We start from the raw sequence: 11,208 nt of genomic DNA, 5'->3' as shown, positions 1-11,208 counted from the left end.
AATGCTGTTTATAGACTTCAGTTCAGCATTCAATACAATCCACCCCTCACAACTCATCAGGAAACTGACAGACCTGGGCATCAGTTCCCTCATCTGCAAATGGTTACTGGACTTCCTGACCAACCGCCCCCAACATGTCCGGCTGGATAACCACTGCTCATCTACCATCATCTACCACGTATACGTGTATGTGTATACATATATGTGTAGTATATGTATATATACTACACATATATGTATACACATACACGTATACGTATTCATATAGACATACAAATATATTTGTTTAGCCTCCCTGTACAGAGGATGGCTTTATCAATCCTTAGAAATGGTTCCCATCCACTAAGGGGTGAATTTCAGCTTCTTTCCTCAGGAAGGATGTTTCTGTTTCCGAGATGCAGGACAAAGCGTTATAAAAACAGCTTTGTCCCTGTTGCTGTCACTGAATTAAATAAGAACTGTTTTTGAATCAAAACATTAAAATTACTATATGCTACAGTGAAGTTTATATTTTTACTAGGTATGTGTGTTTTTGAAGGGATGCCAAATGCTGTCATTTTTCTGTATAGCAAATTTACCTTGCCTATGGGTATAAATAAAGTTACTTTGACCTTGACCTATATGTATACACATACATATATACATATACACATACACATACACGTACACACAAACACGAACACATACACACATACACGAACACATATACATATACACATATGTGTATATATATACATATATATTAGGGGTGCAACGACACACAAAATTCACGGTTCGGTTCGGTTTGATACTTGGTGACACGGTTTGATATTTTTTCGATACAAAAAATTGTTCATGCCCTTTTAATTTATCATTTATTAAAATTATAAATATATATTTGAACTCAAAAGTACAGTTTTTAAATTTAATGTTGCTGAAAAAAAAGAATCTATCTGATCGAGATAGATCTTTGGAAAAGAGAGTTTATTACAGAGAAATGGCTCTTTCCAAAATAAAAGGTATACTATACGCTTCTTCTGGGCTATATTCTCAGAAGCATATTAAACATATCAGGTCCCCATAAGGAGATTCATGTGCTAACGGCTGTCTAAATGACTCGGGTAAAGTTTGTAGCATGCGTGCTTGTTGTTTTTGTCTGCTTCCACTTGTCTTTGCACTAGGATGATGTCGGCGTAAATGTGCAGTCATATTCGTTGTGTTCCTACTAGTGCTGTCAGCGTTAATCACGTTAAAATGACATTAACGCCATAACGTGGCAAATCTCTGTTAACAAGATTGCCCATGCTTGGGGCTGGACGTTAACGAGCTAACTGCGCTAACGCACTAGTTCCCACAAATTGAGCATTGCGTGGCACATCCGACATACTGTTTTACTTTTTTCCATGATGCGCTTACCATCAGGGTCATACTTCACATGAAAACCAAGATAGTTCCAAACACCAGATCTGAATGAGGGTGGGGGAGGTTCAATTTCGGGTTGCGTTGAGGCAGTTGCCATGTTGCAATGAGTTTAGCTTCTGTCTTGCTAGCTTGCGCTGCGCTCAGTGGATCTGCACTCAACAGTGCAGCCTAGGCGGAGTAGTCGAACGCAGATCCACTGAGCGCTCAACACAGACAGCATCGTCAGAAGAAAGGTTGATAAAATAAATAAAAAATGTTGTATTGTTTGATACATATGCGTACTGAACCGAAAGCACTGTATCGAACGGTTCACACACACACACACACACACATACACATATATACACACACACACACACACACACACACATACAAACATTTAAATTTTAATTGATTTTAATCAATAAATCAATAATCAAAACCCACCCCTACTAGCAGGCAGGGTGTCATGGTCCTGGGTCGGTGACCCAGCGCTTTTAGTTATCATTTTCTAGTTTATGATGATGATGATTATTATTGTTTGAGTTCTGTGTGTTATATTTGGTCTGCCTTTGAGTCTGTCTCTGTCTATGGTGTCACCCCATCTGTTTGTGAATCTGTCTGTTTAGTTCAATGTCTTGTCTGGTTCCATGTGTCTGAGTTTCCTGTTTTATTGTGAAGGTTTGTGTCGTATGTGAGTGTGCTCAGTTTACGTTTCCCCTGTCTCGTCAGCTGTGATTTCTCCCAGGTGTGTTCCCCTCCTGTCTCTCATCCCTTGATTACTGCCATCTGTGTATTTAAGCCCTGTGTTTCTCTGTGTCAGTGTCGCGTCGTACCCTCAACTAGCTGTGTGTTCTGCTTCTATGTTCCTAGTGTTTGGTCTCCTGCTCCAGTTTAGTGTTTCTTTCCAGTGTTTCAGTCCTTGGTTCCTCTGTTCTGACTTTTGGTTTTCTTTTGGTGAGTTTAGTTTGTACGAGGTTTTTCCCAGCAATAAAGCTGCGCCTTAAGTTTCACTTCCGTGTCTGAGTTCTGCATTTTGGGTCCACCACTCCTGCTTGCCTGCCACACAGCGATTCATGACATGGGGCATACTTGGAACGCCATAACCTACTACTACTACTATGTGCTACTACTGCACATTCACCCAGTGTATATACTATATATATATATATATATATAATGTTCTTCCTCTACACCCCCCAAATTTTTGCACATGTCGAGGAGCGTGTCAGGCTACATTTCACTGTGTGTTATACTTGTATAACTATGCATGTGACAAATAAAGAACCTTGAACCTTGAACCAATTGGCTGGAAAACTATACAGAAACATCTGTGCTGAATACGGCCTGGAAGTCCCAAGGTCAAATTGGGAGACTCCCACTGGGGTCGTGGAGAATGACCGAACTAAAATCTTGTGGGACTTCCAGATGTAGATGGACAAAATGGTGATGGCTTACTAACCAGACATAGTGGTGATGGAATAAAAGAAGAAGACAGCTGTGATAGACGTAGCATTTCCGAATGACAGCAACATCAGGAAGAAAGAAACTTGAGAAATACAGAAGTCTCAGAGAAGAGATCGAGAAGAATGGTGGGTGAAGGTAACAGTGGTCCTAGTGGTAATCGGAGCACTAGGTGTGCTGACTCTCAAGCTAGGCGAGTGGCTCCAGCAGATCCCAGGAACATCATCTGAGATCTCTGTCCAGAAGTGCACAATCCTAGGAACAGCCAAGATACTGCGCATGGCCCTCAAGCTCCCAGGACTCTGGTAGCAGATTTGAGCTTGTAGGATAGACCGCCCTTATGGGCGAGAGGGGAATTGTGTTTTGTTTTTGTTTTTTGTTTTTTTTGCCATTTTCAAATGTGATTTATGCTAAAAAGACATTCTAGGTTCAAAATTTAAACTTGTTTTATAACATGAGTAATAAATTCAAATGAGTGATACTTCGCACTAACAACATTCCCAAAGGAAGATATGCAAATTATGTTTGTTAAGTCAATTACATTATTTACATTTAAAATTCCAAACGAATCATCCTCCATTCCAAGTTCAGATATACGCTATTGGTAAGAAATCACATGATAGAAGCAGAGGGCATGATGGGTTGGAAGATCTGAATGCTAGGATCCCCGTAGGTTATATGCAGAGCTGTTAGTGTTTCAGTTGAAGATTGTGGAATTACATAGAGGTAAGTTGGGATAACATTCACTAAGTCCTTCCAACTGTAAGATCCCAATCCCTAATCTCTTTTGTAACATTTAAATAGTAAAATTCCAACTATTAAATATAAATCACTAATGTTTAAAAGATTTTAATTTCCCTGTTTCCCATTATTCTTATTTCGTTTTTTCATTTTTTTAGGTTTCCTTTCTTAATTCCTACGTGAATGGTGACATATTGTCACAGTCAAGAAACAAGTGAGTAACAAAATGTTTTTATTTTGTTCATACTTTTATACCTTGTAGCACCACACATTAAGACCTATGTAATTGTCTGTGAGCGCCCATTGAATTTATTTTAATCGTACTATCTGCGTATCATTTTGAGTGAAAAATGTTTTTAGGCTTCATCTGCCTGCTAGACAGATTATGTGTCAAATCAAAAAGGAACATAGCCCTACAGTAAATAAGTACACATACAGAAATCAGCACATAGAGACATTGACCCTTGAAATTCTTTAACACTAACATCTTTTTCAACAGTTCTTCTTTGCTGAAGGGCTCAATCCATTTTTAGAAATTTGTTTAAAAATAAGTGAAATATAAATCAATTATTCATCCATCCAGATCTCTAATTCTTCCAATTCACTTCAATTCAATTCAATTTTATTTATATAGCACCAAATCACAACAAAAGTCACCTCAAGGCGCTTCATAGATACAGAGAAAAACCCAACAATCATATGACCCCCTATGATCAAGCACTTTGGCGACAGTGGGAAGGAAAAACTCCCTTTTAACAGGAAGAAACCTCCGGCAGAACCAGGCTCAGGGAGGGGCGGCCATCTGCTGCGACCAGTTGGGGTGAGAGAAGGAAGACAGGATAAAAGACATGCTGTGGAAGAGAGACAGAGGTTAATAACAGATATGATTCAATGCAGAGAGGTCTATTAACACATAGTGAGTGAGAAAGGTGACTGGAAAGGAAAAACTCAATGCATCACGGGAATCCCCCGGCAGCCTACGTCTATTGCAGCATAACTAAGGGAGGATTCAGGGTCACCGGGTCCAGCCCTAACTATATGCTTTAGCAAAAAGGAAAGTTTTTTTAAATATCATTCCCTAATTCTTCTAAATCTTGTATCCCAAGTAATAACTATTCTAAGAATTAAAAACATATCACTAAAAGTTTAAACACCACATTTCCCCATTCAAAGTAATTCTTTAATTATTTTGTAATTATATCATAAATTTAGAAGTATACATCTTAACCTTTAAGAATTTAAGATTAGACCATGAATGTGTTTTGAACATACTGTATGCAAATTGTTTTACAAGTCAAACATTATTTTGTAGACAGATAGATTTGTCTTTTGGACATGAAGGGGAGTTAAGCTCAACAGTGAGTACATTCATGAACACATTAGTGTGACTACTTATTTACGCATATATTTCTTTATCAAAACGTATACTTATTTTTTTTAAAGAGACAGCTCAGGGCTCTAGAGTGCGACCAATTTGGTCGCAAATGCGACCAAATTTTTCAGTGGTGCGACTAAAAATAAATATTTGGTTGCACAGGTGCGACCAACTGTTCCGGTAACAAAAAAAAATCTCTGTAACTCTCCGTGTGGTCAACAACAGACACACATTATGCCCCTATCGTGGACTAAACCAATCAGAGATAGTCAGGGGCGGGACCTCTCTGATTGGCCGTGGTCCAGTTGAAAGTGCAGGTGGAAGAGAGAGGTGAGTAGCTTGAATAAAGCGATATCAATTCATTAACGGATTCCACACAAAGACCTAAACACGGAGCGGACCCAACACATCAGAATCAGCTTAGTCTTTCTCGGCTTTCTCACCCGACGGCCCGAACACGGACACGCTGTCGGAGATTAGCGATTCTTCGGGTCCGCGCTGTGTTTACGTCTTTTTGCGCTGATTCTGAGCTGCAGGTTTTGCCTCTCTCCAACCAAAATTCACCGAGCCAGCAGCAAAAGAAGCAGCAAAAGAAGCAGCAAACTGCGCTTCACATTTGATCAATGTCGTCATGAATTCCCTCTGACTTTTGCTGTTTTGCTTCCACCACGATAAAATCACACTTCCTGCACAGCTCTCTCTCTCTCTCTGTACTTCAGGAACAGTTTCCCGTCTCAAATCTGTTTTCTGCATTATTCATTCGCTTATTACCCACCAGTCTAGCGTTGTTTACAGCGCTTTTTCTTTTTTCACTTAAATGACCTTGGACAAGAAAGCCTAATTTCTGCTGTTCAATACTGAAGAAATTTTAATTTCTTAAAATTATGCAAAATTGCAGAATATTGCAGAATATTTTTAAGGTTATCTGCTATAAAAAGCCAGACCAGGAAAATCTCCTTCATGTTTTCCTGTGTTTTATTCTCAGTTACTTTCACACAAAGGCCTCTGCTGTGATGTTCACAATTATGAAGTCAGTACTGATAAATGATCAGAATTATAATATTTCTGACTGTCTGAGGCTAAATTGAATCAAATCAGGACTTTGAGAACCGGAATTGAATGGATTATAGAAATCAGTGATGATACTCAGCCCTAGTGAGCAGCCTAGGCCTGAGAGAAGTGGATGTAGCTGTGGGTAATAAGAAAAGATGAAAAGAACTATTGATAACTTTTTTGTTAAGTTAAGGCCTGATCTGTCTGAAATTCATAGCCAGTGCTCTGACACGGTGCCATCAATATTTGAATGCTGAAAAAGCACAGTGTATCCAGAAAACACATTATATGCTGCAATAAATGCACTGCCCAAGTGTCCCCTCTCCCCACGGCCTTTCAGCAGCAGACAGCAGCAAACAGGTCGTCAGAGGAGGCCAAGATGATGATTAAGTTTAACATTTTCTACAATATTGACAAAGCACTTTAAGCACAAGTTTGTTAGTTAATAATTTAGAAATTAATATTGTCTGTATGGACTTCCTCCCCCCAAAGAAAGTGCACATGTAAAACTGCGGTGTTAAGCGATGCGGTTGAAAAATTTGAGTGCGCCTAACTTTTGTGCCGGTACGCCTAAATTTTTAAAGTTGGGCGCCCATGTCAAAAAGTTAGTCTAGAGCCCTGCTGAGCTTTTTTCAAATAGTTAACAACTGTCAGCAAATATACTGCCTTAAAAATTTTAATCACCTTATTTACGTTTAATATAAATACACTGAAGTTTTAAATCGTTCAGCATTGCCTGCACCTTCAGAGGATTTATGTTTACATGGATTTTAAAATAATTGTTTATAACATTTAAAAAACGTTTTAAAAATCTATTTCATAAAAGAGAGGATACTGAATTAAAACTAAAACTATGTATGAGGAGCTACCAGTATTTGTGTCACGGGACCGAGTGGTCTGTACTGAACTGGACTCAGGCGCAGAAACCCAGAGCAGAGACAGCAGATGGTGTAACAATATTTTATTAGGCTTAAGTGCTAGAAACGTAGAAAGGACAAAAACAATAAGATGTGGAGTTTGATGTGGCGTGGCCTGGGAAACGTGGCTAGGGTGAGGGAACGGGGCCTGAGATGCAGAGTGGAGCTGAGCAGGGAACAGTCACACTGAAGAGAGAAGACAGTGGAGTTAGGGAGGTAGTGGAGGTAGCTCTGAAGTGGTAAGTTGTAAGTATAGCAATTCTTACTTGCAGTAGGGGACACAGAGTGTTGAGAGGGGAGTGACGAGAATCCAGGGGAGCTGAATGGCGTGGCAAGGCTGACCTGAGATCTGGGGTCTTCAGATGGAGTGTGATGGCAGGCAGGTGAGGCACAGAGTGATTTTCCAAGTGATTGCTTGGTATCATGAGTCCGGAGGTAGAGCGTGAGCCAAGGTGAATCCAGCAACTGCAGCACAAGAAAGTCTTGTTAACAAGATAATCACAGCGAGAACTTGAAGCATAAGGGCCTGTTACCAACATGGGTTGATGACAAACTGGCAGTGAATGAACATCAATGTGCGGCTTAAATCCCTCTGGCTTGATTGCCTGCAATTGGCTCCAGGTGTGTGGGAACTGGAGGAGGTGGCCCTGTCCAGGGGCGGATCCCATGTAGGTTCAGGAGCCTTATGAAAATTCCAGCCACCCACCACAGACCATCAAAATTTGCTACACTACCAGCAAGGGAATTTTCTTTAGAATACGCATTCCTGACAGAAACACACCTAAATAAATAAATGAATCTCACCCCAACCATTCGTGGCAAATGGCCGTCTCTCCCCCGTCCTGCCAGATGTTTTGTCCTTTTAAAAGAAGATTTTCCTTTCTCACTTTTCACAATTGCTCCAAGACAGTAGGAACAGTTACTGACCAAACTAAATTAAATAAATACAATATACTATATGGTTACTAAATATAACAGAATAGCTCTAATAGTTACAAATAGTTCTAATAATAAAAACCTCAATACACTGCACAAATTAAATATATATAGTTGACATTGAGGTAATGTAAAGGTGTAAAATTTCCCTTTCTGTGTAGAGCATGTGCAGATAATAAGGCTGTATAACTATGGCAGTGTGTACTGTGCTTTAGTTGGGGAAGTTGCACAGAGATATCGAAAGGCAGGAATTATTTCTTGTGTCGTTCAGTGGTGCATTTGTCAGCCTTTCACTGAGCGTACTCCTGTGACCAGCACGTCATGGAGTGGCTGGCATTGTCCAGCATTGTCCTTGTTTCGGACACCATGTGCCTCACCCAGACCAGCCTGAGGGACTCCGACTCCATCCTCACAACATTACTGGCCTTGTGGACCAGTTTATTGAGCCAGTTGACATTTGCAACCCTCAACCTGTTGCCCCAGCATGCAACAGCAAAGAGGATGGCACTGGCCACAACAAACTCATAGAAAATCCTCAGCCACCTCAAAAAAGTTACTTGGGCCCTCTAGAGTGCAGTAGTGTTTTCTACCCAATCCATTTTTTTTCAATGTGTATTTATATTTACAGTGCTCAACCCCTTGGATAGAAACAGGAATCACAAGTTTCCTGGTCTTCAGTCAATTATTTGGTCTTTCTTACACTGAACAGCAGAATCATCTGCAGTTCAATGTGACAAAAGAGTGCACCGGCACCCAGCACTCCATCTCATCACCCTCAATGATGCATTCAAAAACTGCAGAATCATGAGAAAACTTCTGAAGATGGCAGGTCTCTGTGCAGTGGCTGAAGTTTGAGGTGTAGAGAGTGAAGAGGAAAGGGGAGCAGATGGTCCCTTGTGATGCCCCTGTGTTGCCCATCATTTTGTCAGACACCTTGTGTGGAAGATGGCTTTGTTGTGGTCGTCCTATCAGGTAATCAACAATCCAGGACCAAGGGTGGCCTTACAAGGCCGTAGCCGATTTATGAAGATTATTGTAATATTCCGTTCTCAAACTTACGAATAACGCATTCTTAATCTGCTTCGTGAGCCACCATTTTCTTTATTGCCGCTCGTTCAGTCCAACATAACACACCCCCACTTACATAATCCGACGCGCCCCGCTGCCACTACGGCGAACCACAAGGGGCAATCAGCACAGAGTGCAAACATTATGAACAATACAACATCTCCCTTTTTTTTAAATGTCCGCCAGTTATGCAGCTGGTGTGCATTTCAAAATAGAGCATCCTGAACATGACGATAAGCAACAGTTTTTCAACACTGTCATGTGTAAAATTACTGCGTCATGAGAACAACAACAACAATGCAACACAGGATATGCACTCATTAGTACATCGACATTCGACATGTTTATCCCTTTTGTTTTTCTTAGGACAGCGATCCGCCTACACCCTTTACAATCACAAGTCAAAGATGACCCTTGGTTTGACCACTCGTCCTGATCTGGTGGTCAGTACAGAGCTAGTGTCCATGGTTGGTGTTTCAGTGTCTCTAGATGGTGACAGGGGCTCTGCTTGTTGTTGAGCTGCACTATCAGGCTGGGTTACCAGATCGGGTCCTGGTGCTGAAGGTGCCGGTGACACCTTAGCACCTCTCAGGTGCCGTTGGTTATGCTGTATAGTCTGTCCCTCGCCAGTGTGGATCACAAAAGAGCGGGCAGTTTCTGCAGGTCGGATGATGACAGCCGGTTTCTAGCGTCCGGACTCAAGCTGAAAGCGGATGTGGTCCCCCTGCTGCAGCCTCGGTAGTGGTGTGGCGCAGCGATTGTAGTAATGCCTCTGATGCTCTTGTCTTTCCATCTGTGTTTTTTGCACAACCGTCTGGCTTATGATGCGAGGTACCAGCTGGTATCCGGTGATGGGAAGCACTGAGCGTAGACGTCGACTCGTGAGGAGCTGCGCAGGTGATCTGAAGCTGTCAACTGGCGTGTTCCTTTGCTCCAATAGAGTCAAGTAGGGATCTACTCCCTGAGTATGAGCTTTATCCCGAACTGATTTGGCCGACTTGACTGTTCTTTCGGCAAGGCCGTTGCTTTGTGGGTACAAGGGGCTTGAGGTCGTGTGGACAAAGTCCCATGTAACTGCAAAATCCTTGAACTCTCGAGAACTGTACTGTGGGCCGTTATCTGAGATAAGCTTCTCTGGTATACCGTGTCTGGCGAATATGGCCTTGAGTTTTTTGATGACGGACCCTGCAGTGGTAGAGAATAGCCTTTCAACCTCAAAGTAGTGGCTGTAATAGTCCACAACTACTAAGTAGTCCACGCCATGTGAAGAGATCCGAGGCCACGGCCTGCCATCGTCTCTCAGGAATCTGGTGTGGAATGAGGGGTTCTTTGGGGTTCGCTGCGCACCTCTCCTGACATATGAAACAGTTTTCCACCGTGGCAAAGATGTCCTTGCCCATGCCTGGCCAGAAGAGGGCATCCCTTGCTCTCTGCTTACTCCTCTCAATCCCCATGTGCCCAGTGTGGATTCTCTCCAGCATATTGTTTCTTAGGGCTGTTAGCATTATGATTTTGTCACCTTTGAAGATGATGCCATGGAAGTGCGAGATTTAATCTCTGAAATTCCAGAAGTCCAAAAGGGTTTTAGGGCATTTTTTCCTGTCCTCAGGCCAGTCATCATGCACGGTTTGCTTCAGCAGGGTGAGCTGCGGGTCGCGTCCTGTTGCAGCCTGTAGTTCTGAAAGCTTTTTGTCACTTACTGGGAGGCTGTTTATCACTGAGTGGACCTGGTCCTCCATGCCTTCACTTCGCCTTTTTTTTTTTTTTTTCGGCCCAAAACATACTGGTAAACTGGTGTAAACAAATTAATCTGGATTTTCAGTAGCTTGCTACCCTAGGCAGGGAGGGACATCGTCTACTGATCTATCATGGAACTCGACTTGTAATGTATTGAATCTGTCTGAATTATTTTGCCCCACGGAAAAGCAAGTGTGCCTATTAGAACGGGGCTTAACCTACATACCAACTCCAAAATCATATGATAGGCTTGGTTTACGGAGAGATCTTCATTTATATCATAGAAGAATCAAACTTATGGATTACTTTTCACAAACCAATTATAAAAACAGAGGTAATACAGAGGCAAAGTTTACCTTGCCGTCTCACTGGGAGCCAACATGGGAACAGATCAGTGGGGAGGTGAAGGAACTCATACAGTCAGACATCCATAACTTTCATCAGTTTCTTCCGTTCATAGATGGAGGGATGGGACGAGCTGAGGAGGAGAGGGAAATAATTAGGGAGCTGCGGGAAAACAAAAACATTGTGATTAAA

Source organism: Maylandia zebra, linkage group LG2 (assembly GCF_041146795.1).
Source record: "Maylandia zebra isolate NMK-2024a linkage group LG2, Mzebra_GT3a, whole genome shotgun sequence".
Lineage (NCBI taxonomy): Eukaryota > Metazoa > Chordata > Actinopteri > Cichliformes > Cichlidae > Maylandia > Maylandia zebra.
The sequence above is the reverse complement of the archived record's forward strand: the minus strand, read 5'-3'. Positions refer to the sequence as shown.